The 17,101-nt window shown below is 38.6% G+C and overlaps 1 protein-coding gene and 1 pseudogene across 4 annotated transcripts in view; one reads left to right on the top strand and one right to left on the bottom strand.

The window, feature by feature from the left end:
* The window catches only part of LOC128596151 (chromobox protein homolog 3-like), a 121,778-nt pseudogene that overhangs the window by 16,392 nt on the left and 88,285 nt on the right, over positions 1 to 17,101 (bottom strand).
* The window catches only part of CAMSAP2 (calmodulin regulated spectrin associated protein family member 2), a 129,779-nt gene that overhangs the window by 45,607 nt on the left and 67,071 nt on the right, over positions 1 to 17,101 (top strand). The window lies entirely within an intron of this gene.

Below are 17,101 nucleotides of genomic sequence, written 5' to 3'. Positions count from 1 at the left end.
ACTTTTTATTTTGTTGATCCTCCGAATGATTCTTTTGTTTTCAGTTTCATTTAATTCTGCCCTAATTTTGGTTATTTCTTTTCTTCTGCTGGGTTTGGGGTTGGAATGTTCTTCCTTTTCCAGTTGCTTGAGACGTTTGGCTATTTTTGTTGTGGTGGTTATTGTTGTTTAACTGGCCCGGGCCAGGTTCAAACCTGCCAGGCTCAGTGTTTGTGGCTGGTGCCATAACCATTGTGCTACAGGCGCTGAGCCATACCCTAGTTTTTTATTCATTTATCTATTGGGAGACATCTGTTGGTTCTAAGTTTTGGCAATTATGAATGAAGCTGATAGAAACATCTGTGTGTAGGTTTCTGTGTGGATAAAAGTTTTCACCTCCTTTGAGTAAATACCAAAGAGCATTATTGCTGAATCATATGGTAATAGTGTTTCATTTTGTTAAGAAACCACCAAGCTGTCTCCCAAGGTGGCTATATCATTTTACATTCCCAAGCAATCAGTGAAATCATGTTTCTTTTGCTCCATATCTACTACAATATTTGTTGTCAGTTTTAATAGGTATCTTATGGTATCTCATTTGCATTTCCTTGATGATATATGGTTTGGAGCTTTCCATATGCTTATTTGCTATCTTCTTTCATGAGATGTTTGTTAAAATCTTTAGCCTATTTTTTATTTGTGTTTTTTTGTTTTCTTATTGTTGAAATTTTAAGAATTATTTATATATTATGGATAACAGTCCGTTATCACATATATCTTTTGCAAATATTTCTTCCCTGTCTTTGGCTTGTCTTTTCATTGTCTTTGCCAGAGCAAAAATTTTAATTTTATTGAAGTCCAGCATATCAATTCTTTTTTCATGGGTGATACCTTTGGTTTTATATCTGAAGTCATTGCCAAGCCCAAGATCATCTAGGTTTTCTTCCTATGTTATAGTCCAGGAGATTTATAGTTTTATATTTTACATTCAGTTCTGGGATCCATTTTGAGTTAAGTTTTGTGAAGGGAGTAAGGTCTGTGTTTAGAGTCATTTTTTTCCATGTGGATATCCAGTTGTTTCAGCACCATTTTTTGAAAAAGGTATTTTTCTCCATTGTATTTCCTTTGTTCCTTTGTCAAAGATCCATAGACTATATGTGGGTCTATTTCTGGGCTCTCTCCTCTGTTCCAGTGATTAATTTTCTATCCTTTCATCAATATCATGCTATTTTGATTATGGTAGCTTGATCACTGTGTACTTAATATAGCTACTCTCATTTTCTTTTGACTTACATTTAGCAGGTGTAGCTTTCTTCATTTACTGTTAGTCTATGTCCTTACATTTCACATGGATTTCTGACTGATAACATACAGTTCAGTCTTAGTTTTGATTGACTCTGACACTCTCTTTTAACTGGTCCATTGAGACCATTGATGACCAAGCTGATTATTGGTATAATTGGATTAATGTTTGCCATATTTGTTGTAGTTTTCTATTTGTTGCCCTTTTGGTTTATTTCCATTTTTGTCTACTACTTTTTTTGCCGTTGTGTTTTAATTGTACATTTTATGATATCATTTTCTCTGCTTTCTTGACATATCTGTCACATTTTTCTTTTTTAAACTTTGGTGGTTACCCTAGAGTTTTCAATATACATTTACAAGTAAACCATATCCACTTTCAAATAGTACTATACCTCTTCATGAATAGTGCAAATCTCTTAAAATATTAAAATAAGCCTAACTTCTCTCTCCTTTTCCTTGTATCATTGCTTTCACTCAATGTGAAAGCAATGAGTGAAAGCAATGATAAAGCATTTCATTTAAGCATTCATAAACATATGTATATACACATCAGATATATGCGTAAGTATACATAATTCAATAAGTTGTTGCTATTTTTTAGACCAATTAAGAATAAGGAAAATAGTTTTTTTGTTTGTTTGTTTGTTTTTAGAGACAGAGTCTCATTTTATTGCCCTCAGCAATAAGTGCTGTGGTGTCACAGCTCACAGCAACCTCCAACTCCTGAGCTTAGGCAATTATCTTGCCTCACCCTCCTGAGTAGCTGGGACTACAGGCACCCACCAGAGCGCTTGGCTATTTTTTTGTTGCAGTTTGGCTGGGGCTGGGTTCAAACCTACCACCCTTGGTATATGGGGCTGGTGCCCTACCTGCCGCCCGAAAAAGAGAAGTTTTTAATTTACCTTTACTTATTCCTTCTTTGGTGCCCTACTTTTTTTTTTTTTTTTTTAATGTAGATGTGAGTTCCTAATTTATATCTTTTCCTTTTCTCTAAGAACTTACTTTTAAATTTTAATTTTTTTTGCAAGGCAGGTCTACTGGCAACAAAATACCTCAATTTTTGTCTGATGAAGTCTTTATTTCTCCTTCACTTTTTTTTAGGATATAAAAGTGTGAGTTTATTTTATAATATTAGAGAGAAGCAAGTGGGGAAAGAGAAGAGTAAGAGAGAGAAGAGAAGGGAGTAAGAGAGGGGAAGGCTGGGGGTGGATGGGAGAAAAGGAGTGAGAGAATGATGTGGCATCTCAAAGAAAGAAAGGAAGAATGCCTGCCTCTCCTTCACTTTTGAAGGATAATTTTCTGGGCATAGCATTCTAGGTTTGTGGGGGGTTTTCTCACAGCATTTTATTTGTGTTTTGAATTATTATGATACATAGTCGGTATATATATTTATGGGGTTTGTATGTTATGATCAAATTAGAGTAATTAGGTATCCATCACTTCAAGCATTTACCATTTCTTCATGTTAGGACCATTCCAATTTCATTCTATTAGTTATTTTAAAATATATGGTAGATTATTATCGACTCTAGTCACACTGTTGGATTGTCAAATACTAAATCTTTTTTTTTTTTGAGACAGAGTCTCACTTTGTTGCCCTCGGTAGAGTGCCGTGGTGACTTAACACACAGCAACTTCCAAGTCTAGAGTTCAAGTCATTCTCTTGCCTCAGCCTCCCAAGTAGCTGGAACTACAGGTGCTTGCCACAACACCCAGCTATTTTTAGAGATGGGGTCTTGCTCTGGCTCAGGCTAGTCTTGAACCTGTGACCTCAGGCAGTCCACCTGCCTCAGCCTCCCAAGTGCTGGGATTACAGGCGTGAGCCACCGTGCCCAGCAAATACTAGATCTTATTCCTTCTATCTTACTGTGTTTTTTGTACCCATTAACTATTCCCACTTTACCCCCCAATTCTCTGCTATCCCAGCACCAGAGCCTTTGGTAACTATCATTCTATTTTCTTTTTTATAGAGACAGAGTCTCACTTTATGGCCCTCGGTAGAGTGCCATGGCATCACACAGCTCACAGCAACCTCCAACTCCTGGGCTTAAGCGATTCTCTTGCCTCAGCCTCCCGAGTAGCTGGGACTACAGGCGCCCGCCACAATGCCCAGCTATTTTTTGGTTGCAGTTCAGCCAGGCCGGGTTTGAACCCGCCGCCCTCGGTATATGGGGCCGGTGCTTTACCGACTGAGCCACAGGCGCCGCCCTATCATTCTACTTTCTATCTCATGAGTTCAGTTATTCTAATTTTTAGTTTCCACATATGAATGTGAGAACATGCACAATTTGTCTTTCTGTGCCTGGCTTATTTCACTTAAAATATCTTCCATTTTCATCTATGTTGTTTCAAATGACAGATTTCATTCTTTTTTGGCTACATAATATTCCATTTTGTGTATGTACCCCATTTTTCTTAATTATTCATGTATTAATGGACACTTTAGGTTGATTTTAAGTCTTGGTTACACTGAATAGTGCTGGAGTAAGCATGAGAGTAGAGATGCCTTGTTGATATACTACTGATTTTCTTTCTTTTGGATATTATACTTTGTCAGTGGATATTATATTTGTCATAGGGTCTTTCTAATTTTAGTCTTTTGAGGAATCTCCTTTTGTTCTACAAAGTGGCTGTACTAATTTACATTCCCACCATGTGGGAAGGTTCCTCTTTCCTACTTAATAGTGCTGAGTGGAATATTTCATTCTATTCTCTTCTTTCTTGCATGGTTTCTGAAGCGAAATCAGATATAACTCTTAGCTTTTCTTCCTTTCTTTATAGGCAAGGTACTAGCTTCTTTGGGGATTTTTTTCTTTTCTTTGATTTCCTGTAGTTTGAAAACTTTGTCTAGGTGTAATTTAGTGTTTTTTTTGTTGTTGTTTGTTTGTTTTTGTTTGTTTGGTTGTTTGCTTTTGAGGCAGAGTCTCACTATGTCACCCTGGGTATAATGTAGTGTCCTCATCATAGTTTAAAACAATGTCAAACTCATGGGTTCAAGTGATGCTCTTGCCTCAACCTCCTTCAGTTTGTAGTCTGGTGGGACTATAGGCACCACCACAACACTTGGCTAATTTTTCTATTTTTAGTAGAGATGGGGGTCTCAATGGTGCTCAGGCTAGTCTGGAACTCCTGAGCTGAAGTTATCCTTTCTCCTCAGTCTCTCAGAGTGCTAGGATTACAGGGATGAGCCTCTGTGCCCGGCCTAGATACAGTTTTTAAAATCCTGCTTAGTAGTGGGGAGGAGCAAGATGGCAGCCAAGTAACAGCTTCCCTGCACAGGGCACAGTGAGACTGGGGAGAGAAGGCTCCAGGCATCTCTGGCTGGTGGGATCTGCCCAGAAACATCCCTTTGGGGACACAGGGGGTCAGTGAGAGAATCTGGACACCATGAAGAGGACAAAATCAATGGAGAACTGGACTCATCCAAACCCTAGGTCAGAGGCATAGTAACTTAAAGAGAAAGAGGAAGTGAAAGGGAAAATTAGGACAAGGAAACAGATGAAAGAAAACTCTCATGAGGAAGAATCAGCAGACAAGTCCTGGCAGTATGAAAAAACAGTCTAGAGCAACCCCCCCAAGGGACCACGGGGCTACTGCAGAGGATTCTACCTATGAAGAAATGTTAGAAATGACAGAAAGGGAATTTAGAATACAGATGATGAAAACAATGATGGAAACAATGAAGGAAACTGCTGATAAAGTGGAAAATAACCAAAAGGAAATCCAAAAACAGAATCAAATAAGAGATGAATGATATGAATAATATGGAAAGGATATAGCAGAGCTGAAGGAACTGAAGCAATTAGGGAACTTAAAGATGCAATAAAAAGTGTTGACAACAGATTAGACCATGCAGAAGAAAGATCTCAGAGGTAGAGGACAAAGCTCTTAAGGTAACTCAGATAGTTAAAGAGGCAGGAAAAAAAGAGAGACAAAGTAGAACGTTCACTGACAGAATTATGGGACTTTATGAAGCATTCAAACATACGAGGTACAGGTATCACAGAAGGAGGGAAAAAGAACACCCCAGGGGAATGGAAACCATCGTAGAGAATTTTATAAATGAAAATGTCCCAAATATCACCAAAGATTCTGACACACTCCTTTCAGAGGGTATCGGACCCCAGGTCGCCTCAACTCTAACAGAGCTTCTCCAAGACGCATTGTGATGAACCTATCCAAAGTCAAGACAAAAGAAGAGATTCTTCAAGCTGCCAGGAGTAAGCGCCAGTTGACCTACAGGGGCAAATCCACTGGAGTGACTGCAGACTTCTCTAATGAAACTTTCCAAGCAAGAAGACAATGGTCATCTACCTTTAATCTACTTAAACAGAACAATTTCCAGCCCAGAATTCTATATCCTGCTAAGCTAAGCTTTAAAATTGACAGAGAAATCAAATCATTTACTGATATACAAACATTGAGGAAATTTGCCACCACAAGAACAGCTCTACAGAAAATACTCCAACCTGTTCTACACACTGACCTTCACAATGGATCAACAGCAAAGTAAGAACTCAGAAATTAAAGGACAGAACCTAACTTCCACAATGATGCAAAATATAAAAACTAAGCAATGGACTCTCACAAAATAAGATGAATAGAACACTACCACACTTATCAATTGTCTCAATAAATGTTAATGGCTTGATTTCCCCACTGAAAAGGCATAGATTGGCTGACTGGATTAAAAAACACAAACCATCCATTTGCTGTCTGCAGGAAGCACACCTAGCTTCAAAAGACAAATTAAAACTCTAAGTTAAGGGTTGGTAGACAATTTTTTAAGGCAAACGGGAGTTGCAATCTTACTTTCAGATACATGTGAATTTAAAGCAACTAAAGTCAAAAAAGACAAAGATGGTCACTTTATATTGGTCAAGGGAAAAATACAACAAGAAGACGTTTCAAGTCTAAATATGTATGCACCCAACTTAAATGTGCCCAGATTCTTAAAATAGACCTTACTCAGTCTGAGCAATATGATATCCTATAACACCACAATAAGAGGGGACTTTAACACTCCTCTTACAGAGCTGGACAGATCCTCTAGCAGAAATTTAAACAAAGATATAAGGGACTTAAATGAGACCCTAGAACAACTGTGCTTGATAGACGCATATAGAACACTCCATCCCAAAAATAAAGAATACACATTCTTCTCATCACCCCATGGAACATTCTCCAAAATTGATCATATCCTAGGACACAAAAAAACTTCAACAGACTCAAAAGAATTGAAATTTTACTTTGCATCTTCTCAGAACACAAGGCATTAAAGGTGGAACTCAACTCCAACAAAAACATTCAACCTCACACAAAGGCATGGAACCTTCTGTTGAATGACAGTTGGGTGCAGGAAGAAATAAAAGAAGAAATCATTAACTTCCTGAGCATAACAACAATGAAGACACAAGCTACTAAAACCTGTTGAGGAAAATTTATGCTTAGATGCCTACATTCGAAAAACAGAGAGAGAGCGCATCAACAAATTCACAAACCATCTTTTGGAATTGGAAAAAAAAGAACAATCTAAGCCTAAATCCAGCAGAAGAAAAAAATATTTAAAATTAAATTAGAGATCGGGTGGTGCCTGTGGCTCAGTGAGTAAGGTGCCAGCCTCATATACCGAGGGTGGCGGGTTCAAACCCAGCCCCGGCTGAACTGCAACCAAAAAATAGCCGGGCGTTGTGGCGGGCACCTGTAATCCCAGCTGCTTGGGAGGCTGAGGCAGGAGAATCGCGGAAACCCAAGAGCTAGAGGTTGCTGTGAGTCCTGTGTACATCATGGCACTCTACTGAAGGCGGTAAGGTGAGACTCTGTCTCTACAAAAAAAAAAAAAAAATTAAATTAGAGATCAATGAAATTGAAAACAAAAGAATCATTCAGAAAATTAATGAAACAAGGTGTTGGTCTTTGGCCAGATTAACTAGAAATAGAAAAGTAAAATCTCTAGTAACCTCAATCAGAAATGATAAAGGTGAAATAAGAACTGATGCCACAGAGATACAAGAGATCATCTCTGAGTACTACCAGAAACTCTATGCCCAGAAATTTCGCAATGTGAAGGAAATGGATCAATATCTGGAATCACACTCTCTCCCTAGACTAGGAAGAAATAGAGCTCCTGAACAGACCAATTTCAAGCACTAAGATCAAGAAACAATAAAAAATCTTCCAACAAAAAAATGCCCTGGTCCGCATGGCTTCACACCAGAATTCTATCGAAACTTCAAGGAAGAGCTTATTGCCATACTGCAGAAATTATTCCAAAAAATTGAGGAGGAAGGAATCTTCCCCCAACATGTTCTACAAAGCAAACATCACCCTAATACCAAAACCAGGAAAAGACCCAATTAGAAAGGAGAATTTCAGACTAATTTCACTAAAGAATATAGATACAAAAATTCTCAATAAAACCCTAGCCAATAGATTACAGCTTATCATCAAAAAAGTCATACATCATGATCAAGTAGGTTTCATCCCAGGGATGCAAGTCTGGTTTAACATAGGCAAGTCCATAAACGTTATCCACCATATTAACAGAAGCAAAAGCAAAGACAATATGGTCCTCTCAATAGATGCAGAAAAAGCATTTGATAAAACCCAGCATCCTTTTTTATTAGAACACTGAAGAGTATAGGCATAGTATGTGGCACATCTCTTAAACTGATCTAAGTTATCTATGACAAACTCACACCTAATATTTTACTGAATGGAGTAAAACTGAAAGCTTTTCCTCTTAGAACTGAAACCAGACAAGGTTGTCCTCTGTCACCATTACTAGTCAACATAGTGCTGGAAGGTCTAGCCAATATAATTAGGCCACACAAGGAAATAAAGGGAATCCAAATGGGAGCAGAGGAGGTCAAACTCTCCCTCTTTGCTGATGATATGATCTTATACTTAGAGAACCCCAAAGACTCAACCACAAGACTCCTGGAAGTCATCAAAAAATACAGTAATATCTCAGAATATAAAATCAATGTCCACAAGTCAGTAACCTTTGTATACAGCAATAATAGTCAAGATGAGAGGCTAAGTAAGGACACAACTCCCTTCACAATAGTTTCAAAGAAAATGAAATACCTACCCTGTTTCCCCGAAAATAAGACATCCTCCAAAAATAAGACCTACTTACAGGAAAAATAAGACGTCCCCTGAAAATAAGACCTACCGCATCTTTGGGAGCACACCTTAAAATAAGACACTGTCTTATTTTCGGGGAAACAGGGTAGGAATATACCTAACAAAAGAGGTGATGGACCTCTATAAAGAACATGAAATCCTAAGAAAAGAAATAGCAGAGGATATTAACAAATGGATGAACATACCATGCTCATGGCTGTGAAGAATCAACATCGTTAAAATGTCTATACTTCCCAAGCAATCTATTGATTCAGTGCCATCCCTATTAAAATACCAACATCATACTTTCAAGACTTGGAAAAAATGATTCTGCATTTTGTATGGAACCAGAAAAAACCCTGTATAGCTAAGGCAGTTCCTAGTAATAAAAACAAAGCTGGGGGTATCAGCATACCAGATTTTAAACTGTACTACGAAGCCATAGTGGTCAAGACAGCATGGTACTGGCACAAAAATAGAGACATACACATTTGGAATCGAATAGAAAACCAGGAAATGAAACTAACATCTTACAACCACCTAATATCCTCAGTAAACCAAACAAGAACATACATTGGGGGAAAGACTCCCTATTCAATAAATGGTGCTGGGAGAACTGGTTATCTACATGTAAAAGACTGAAACTGGACCCACACTTTTCTTCACTCACAAAAATTGATTCAAGGTGGATAAAGGACTTAAATTTAAGACATGAAATGATAAAAGTCCTCAAAGAAAGTACAGAAAAAACACTGGAAGATATTGGCCTGGGTAAAGACTTCATGAAGAAGATTGCCGTGGCAATTGCAACAACAACAAAAATAAAAGGGGCTTAATTAAACTGAAAAGCTTCTGTACAGCTAAGGAGACAACAACCAAAGCAAATAGACAACCTACACAATGAAGGGATATTTGCATATTTTGAATCAGACAAAAGCTTGATAACTAGGATCTATAGAGAACTTAAATTAATCCACGTGAAAAAAACCAACAATCCCATGTATCAATGGGCAAGAGACATGAATAGAACCTTCTCTGAATAAGACAGATGAATGGTTAGCAAACATATGAAAAATTGCTCATCATCCCTAATTACTAGAGAAATGCAAATCAAAACCACCCTGAGATACCAACTAACGCCAGTGAGAATGGCCCACATCACAAAATCTCAAAACTGCAGATGCTGGCGTGGATATGGAGAGATGGGAACACTTTTACACTGCTGGTGGGACTGCAAACCAATACAGCCTTTTTGGAAAGAAGTATGGAGAACACTTAAAGAACTCAAGCTAGACCTCTCATTTGATCCTGCAATCCTTTCACTGGGCATCTACCCAGAAGGAAAAAAATCCTTTTATCATAAGGACACTTGCACTAGACTGTTAATTGCAGCTCAATTTACAATCACCAAAATGTGGAAACAACCTAAATGCCCACCAACCCGGAAATGGATTAACAAGCTGTAGTATATGTATACCATGGAATACCATTCAACCATTAAAAAAATGGAGACTTTACTGCCTTTGTGTTAACCTGGATGGAAGTGGAACACATTATTCTTAGTAAAGCATCACAAGAATGGAGAAGCATCAATCCTGTGTACTCAATTTTGATATGAGGACAATTAATGACACAGTGGGGATGGGGGAAGGGGAGAGCAGAGAGAAAGAAGGAGGGAGGGGTGGGGAAAAGGAAGACCAGAAAGAGGAAAAGTGGGAGGGGATGGGGTCTTGGTGTGTGCCACACGTTTTGGGGGCAAGACACAATTGTAAGAGGGACTTTACCTAACAAATGCAGTCAGTGTAACCTGGTTTATTGTACCCTCAAGGAATTCCCCAACAATAAAAAAAAAAATCCTGCTTAGTGTTCTCAGAGTTTCCCGAATCTGTGGTTTGGTATCTGGCATTAATTTGGAAAAATGTTCAGTCATTACTATGTCAATTTCTTTGTTCCTTTTCCCCCTTTTTCTCCTGTTATTTCCATTACACATATGCTATTCTTTTTTGTCATTGTAGGACAAATGACAATTTTGGATATTTGCCAGTCTTTGTTCTCTTTGCATTTCAGGTTTGGAGGTTTCTATTAATAAAGCCTTGGGCTGAGAGATTCTTCACTCAGCCATGTCCAATTTCTAGTAAGCCCATCAGAAGCATTTTTCATTTCTGGTACAGTGTTTTTGATCTCTAGCATTTCTATTTTGATCCTTTTTTAGGATTTCCATCTCTCTTACATATATTGTCTGTCTCTTCTTGCATGCTGTATTATTTAAGCATTAGAGCCTTTATAAAGCATATTAATCATAATTCCCATTCTGATAATTATAGCATTCCTGCATGTCTGGTTCTGATGCTTGCTGTCTCTTCAGACTCTGTTTTTTTGCCTTCAATATACGTTGTGATTTTTTTTGATAGCTAAAAATGATGTACTGGGTAAAAGGAACTGCTGTAGATAGGCTTTTAGTAGTAAGGCAGCAGTAAGTGGTGGCAGAGGGAGCTTTCTATAGTCCTATAATTAGTGAGCCTACTGCTGAAGTGGGACTTCATAAGTGTTTCTCAGTTTTTTCCACCATCTTTGGAGGAAAGGCTAGAATGGGAAAGACTAGATAGATATTTCCCTTCTCCAACATGGAATGGTAGAGTTGTATGCTTTCCTTCCCCCGTCAGTTAGGCTCTGATAATACGTTAGGAAGTTAGGCTCCAATTAAATCTAGTTTAAATCCAATTAAATCTATGGGCCAGCCTTGTTAGGAAGTGTTGTGCCCAGGTCTCAAAATCCCCCACAAAGACCACCAGGGAGCCAAATCAGATGCAAAAGCAAAGAAGTCAGTGTTCTGGTGTATTTCATTTCAAAATGGTTCTTCTTTTCCTCTCCTTATTGGAAACACATGTGGATTTTTTCTCTGATATTACTGTGAAAGCCTGGTTGAGCAAGAACCTGGTGGAGGTTCTTTACTCTGGGAGGTAAAACTTGCAAAAGTGTGGGGAAGGGGAGCTATGACTTAGTTCCTGTGGGTTTTAAAGTCTCCCACCGGTTTACTCTGCGCTTCCAGCAACTCATCGATTATAGTCCAGGTTTTCTTTCTCTAGCACTGGTTCCCCTGGCAGTTTTCTACTTGTAAGAGTCTCTGCTGTGATAAGCCATGACTCCCTGTTTTTCCTCTCTCCAGTCCCTGGGTTTGCCTTGTGTTCTCACCTCACTTTCAGATTCAGTTAGAGTTATTGATATTTATTAATAATTCTGTTCAGATTTGTACTTACTGTTTGGATGGAGTGGTGATGTCTAAGCTCCTTATGTGTGGAAATTGAAGTCCCCCTCTTTTTACATTTTTTGTAGTACACATTTGCTGGTGACGCCTTTTCTGGGTGTTTGTTGATCTAAAGTATATTTTACCTCCATTTTTGTGGATATTTTTGCTGGGTATACAATTGTAGGTTGATGGCATTTTTTATTCTTTCAGAAAACAAAGATGCATTTTTTGTCTCCTGGCTTGCATTGTTTCTGAGGGAGGTCAGATGTGATTCTTATCAGTGTTCTTCTGTATGTAATGTGTGGTTTGATTTCTTTATTATTATTTTTTCAATAATTTGGTTATTATTATAATAATGTGCCTTCCTGGAGTTTTCTTTACCCTGTTTGGGAATTTTTAGGTACTCAGATCTGTGAGTGTATACTTTTCATTAAATTAAAAAAAAATTAAGCTGTTAGTTCTTTGAATATTATCCCCCCTACCACATTAGGGACTCCATTTACATAACCACTTGCTAGGATTTCCCACAGGTCATTGAGCTCTGTTCATTTTTTTCTTTTCAGGTTGTTTTCTTTTTGTGCTTTGGTTAGATAGCTTCTTCTGCGTCTTATCTCCTGTGAAGCTCATCCAATGAATCTTTCATTTCTGATAGCCGATTTTTAAGCTCTAGAAAATTTCATTTCTTTTTTTACATTTATTCTTCTTGGTATGTTCATGTTTTATCATATTTGTTTAAAGTTCTTAGTCTATTTTCTGCTGCTTATAACAGAATACTTGAAGTAAGTAATTTATAATGAGAAGGAATTTATTTCTTACAGCTATGGAGGCTAGAAGTCTGCAGTTGAGAGGACACATTGAGTGAGAGCCTTTTCGCTTATGGGGACTGTCTGAACAATTCCCTGTGTGGTGGCACAGGATATCACATAGTGAGGGGGCTGAGTGTGCTCACGTGGTAGCTCAGCTGTATCGTCCTCTGTTTTTTTTTTTGTTTGTTTGTTTTTTTGAGACAGTTTTGCTCTATCACCCAGGCTAGAGTGCAGTGGCATCACTGTAACCTCACATTCTTTGGCTGAAATGATTCTTATGCCTTAGCTTCCTTAGTATCTGGGATTATAGGTGTATGCCACCACACCCAGCTAATTTTTTTATTTTTAGTAGAAATGGGGTCTTGCTCTTACACCAATTTAGGAGAGGACAGAATACTCAAATAATAGTAGTCATTGTGTGGTAATTCCATCATCTTTGTCGTTTTTTATTCCTCTCCAAATCATGAGACATTTTTCTGCTTATTTAATGGTAGATATTGTAACTGTTAAAATTTTGAGCATATGAATTTTTCTTTTTTTTTTTTTTTTTGAGACAGAGTCTCACTCTGTCACCCTAGGTAGAGTGCCATGGAGTCATAGCTCACCACAACCTCAAATTTTGAACTCAAGGAATCCTCTTGCCTCAGTCTCCCAAGTAGCTGGGACCACAGGGTCTTGCTCTTGCTCAGGGTGATCTGGAACTCTTGAGCTCAAGCAATCCACCCCACTTGGCCTCCCAGAGTGCTAGGATTATAGGCTTGAGCTGCTGTACACAACCCCTCCTATAAAAAAGTTCTGAATTTTGTGAAACCTTTTGTGAACCTGTAATTATTTTAAAACAAAAATATTTTTTAAAAGTTCTGAATTTTATTTTTATTGGCGCTTCAGAACTTGTTCTCTTAGTCTGTTTGGTTTACTGTAGCAAATTACCATAGTCTGGCTAGCATGTTAACAACAGGAATTTATTTCTCAGAGGTCTGGAAGCTGAGAAATTCAAGTCAGGGTGCTCGCGGATTTGTTGCCCAATGAGAGCCTGCTTTCTCATAACTGGTGCCTTTGTCTGTGCCCATACATGGTAGCAGGGGCAAGATGGCTTTCTGGGCCCTCTTTTATAAGGGCACTAATCCTAACTGCCCTCATGATCCAGTCACGTTCAAAAGGACCTACTTCCTTATCATCATCTTGGGGGTTAAGTTTCCAACATACGGAAATATATGTATTTCAGGGAGACACGTTCAGAGCATAGCACTTGCAAATCAACTTAACCTTGATTCTTTTGAGACTTGGTTTTAAGCTTTATTAATTTAGGCCTGGAGTAGGGCTCTAGGGCTATTTTAAGGTTACTTCTAAGGTATGACCCTTCTGTACTTTCTACTAGGTACTCTGGATATTCAGTGTGATCTTTCTCTTCCTTAGGCTGGTTGGAGCCTAAGGAAACTCTAGGAATTCTTTCACCTATTGCTTCTTTTAGTTGTCTGATGGGGTGTTTTTGTTGTTGTTTTTGGTCTAGGCTTGTGGAGTCTCACCTTGTTTATATGCAGATTTGTATTCTGCCAATGCAGACTCCATATGCATTTCTCTGCACAGCTTCCTGTCCTCTGGTACTCTGCCCTGCAACTTGCAGCTGCTTCACCAAACTCCCGTCACTCTTCAATTTTTTTTTTTTAAGGTCAGATTCACACTTTATCACCCTTGGCAGAGTGGTGTGGCGTCACAGCTCACAGCAACCTCTAACTCCTGGGGCTTACGCGATTCTCTTGCCTCCGCCTCCCCAGTAGCTGGGACTACAGGTGCCTGCCACAGCACCCAGCTATTTTTTGTTGCCATTTGGCTGGGGCCGGGTTCGAACCTGTCACCCTCCATATATGGGGCTGGCGCCCTCCCCACTGAGCCACAGGCGCCGCCCCACTCTTCAATTTAGTGAGGCAGCAATGCAGAGATTCTCCTGCTCCCTTTTTTAAAAAAAATTTATTTATTTACTTATTACTTTTTCTGTCCAATATGATTTGCAGGAACCCTCCCTAAAGTGCCATTAGAAAGGTGAGCGGCCTGTAGAGCCCTTATTTGTTTCCTTTCTCTCAGGAATTAACATTCTTATGTTGTCCAAGGTCCAGTGTCTGAAGATTGTTATGTGTTTTGTCCAATGTTGTCTATGGCAGAAAGGCAAGTCTAGTACTAAGTCTTACATTATTGCTTCATGGTCAGAAGTGATTGTGTTTTAGATAACAGTAGGTAGTATTTATAAAATTCTAAGAGTAGGTACTGTCCTATGCCCTTTATAGTTTTTGATTCATTTAATCCCTAGCAATTCTTTTGAGGTCTGTAGTACTATTTTATAAATGAGGAAAATAAGGTACAGAGATGTTAAATTTACTGTTCTGACTCACAGGCAAGATTATTTGGTGTCAAGGTTTACCATAGGCAGCTAGACTCCAGAGCCTACTCACTTAATCTGTCCTCTACGTTGGCTCCATGCTTTGGAGCTTTAGACCCGGAGAATCCATCTTGGAATAGAGTGCCTGGGTCTAAAGAAATCAAGTGGATGTCTAAAAGGATGTTCCAAGAGGTGAATGTGAATTGTAATTGAGGAGTGGATTGAAATGTTAAGGGAATAATATCAAAAATATAAGGCTTGAAAAGTTAAGGATAAAACTATTAGTAGGAGACAAAATGAGGTCAGAGGTCACACAGATGAGATAAAATGATTCAGTACAAGTAAGGGTGTTGGGAACTGGTTTCTTTGTAGGTTTAATATTCATTCCTTCATTTTGTCCTGCTGTGTGTTAGACCCTGGGTCAGCTAAGTGAGGAAACTGCATCTAGTATGCTTTATAGAGTGGCAGAAGTGGTATGAGTATCAAAAAATGCACAATAATAGTGGACAGAAGAGAAACATTAATGAATTAGGTAGCATGAGATAGTGTTAACTGCTGTGAAGAAAAAGAAAAAGCATGATTTGTTAGACAATAGGGTGGAGGCAGACATAATCTTTAGGGAAAATCTTTCTGAAGAAATGATATTTTGGATGGGACTACAAAAAAGAAGGTAGGCATGTTACTAAAGATGGAACCATTTAGTCAGAGGAACCAGCAAGTGCAAGATTCCTAGGCAGGAATAGGCTTGTCATAATTTAGGAATGTTAAAAATAGCATAGCTTGGCTTGGCGCCTGTGGCTCAAGCAGCTAAGGCGCCAGCCACATACACCAGAGCTGGCAGGTTCGAATCCAGCCTGGGCCTGCCAACAACAACGACAATTACAACCAAAATATAGCTGGGCATTGTGGCAGGCACCTGTAGTCGCAGCTACTTGGGAGGCTGAAGCGAGAGAATCGCTTAAGCCCTGGAGCTGGAGGTTGCTGTGAACTGTGATGTCACAGCGCTCTACCCAGGGCGACAGCTTGAGGATCTGTCTCAAAAAAAAAAAAAAAATAGCATAGCTCTAGCAAGTTGGTTGTATGAACCTGTCTAAGATCCGAGAGGTAAGCAAGGACCAGATTGATCTAATGACTGATAATAAAATTGTGATTCTAAGTGAATGGAAAGCCATTGGAAAGATTTTTTTTACCTTTCTTTTTTTTTTTTTTAATTGGTGGGAATTCATTGAGGCATTGGAAAGTTTTTTAAAAATGTGGCAATATACCTGATTTGTGTTTTAAGATCACTCAGACTGCTGAAAAGGATGTATGATAAGAAAGTGGTGAGACTAACAAGGGTTTTATAGAAATATGAACAAGAAATGGTACTAGGGTAGTAGCAAAGAAGCTTCACATGAAGATGAAGTGAAATGGATAGACTTGGCCATATCATGTAGTACTCATTGTTTATTGCAAATAAACATTGAATTGAACTATTTTTAGGTAATAATGTATATAGTTTAGAATAATCTTTTAACAATATGATTATATAATACTCTTCTAAAACCGCTAAAATTCTGAAATAATCTAAATAGTGTGAATATTAGAATAAAAATGACTTGTTTTAAAGGATTTAAGAGTGGTGATATACTCTTTATGATGGCAATTATTTTAAAAAGCATTGTATCATAAGTTTTTTAATTAAAAAGTAATAATAGCCCCCACCAAAAGGGGTACCATTGAAAAGCACATTGGGATAATTCTGTTGACATTGAATACAATGTCATGGAGGGATTAATTTCTAGTTCTTCTGGTCAGTATTACAATATGTGCTTTATGCACACATATTCAGTCAGAAAATGTTAATTGATCGCCTACTAAGTGTTAAATATGGAGTGGTACTTGGGGACACAGTCCTTGTTTTCTGGACACTTAAAGAATCTAGAGATGGGGCGGCGCCTGTGGCTCAGTCGGTAGGGCGCCGGCGCCATATACCGAGGGTGATGGGTTCAAACCCGGCCCCGGCCAAACTGCAACCAAAAAATAGCTGGGCGTTGTGGCGGGCACCTGTAGTCCCAGCTACTCGGGAGGCTGAGGCAAGAGAATCACTTAAGCCCAGGAGTTGGAGGTTGCTGTGAGCTGTATGAGGCCACGGCACTCTACCAAGGGCCATAAAGTGAGACTCTGTCTCTACAAAAAAAAAAAGAATCTAGAGATGGACAAGGAGACAAGTTTGCAACTGTTAGGTGCTTTGGAAACTGTCAGAGAGGTGCCTAAAACCTA

This window comes from Nycticebus coucang, chromosome 10, assembly GCF_027406575.1.
Source record: "Nycticebus coucang isolate mNycCou1 chromosome 10, mNycCou1.pri, whole genome shotgun sequence".
NCBI lineage: Eukaryota > Metazoa > Chordata > Mammalia > Primates > Lorisidae > Nycticebus > Nycticebus coucang.
The sequence above is the reverse complement of the archived record's forward strand: the minus strand, read 5'-3'. Positions and strand labels throughout refer to the sequence as shown.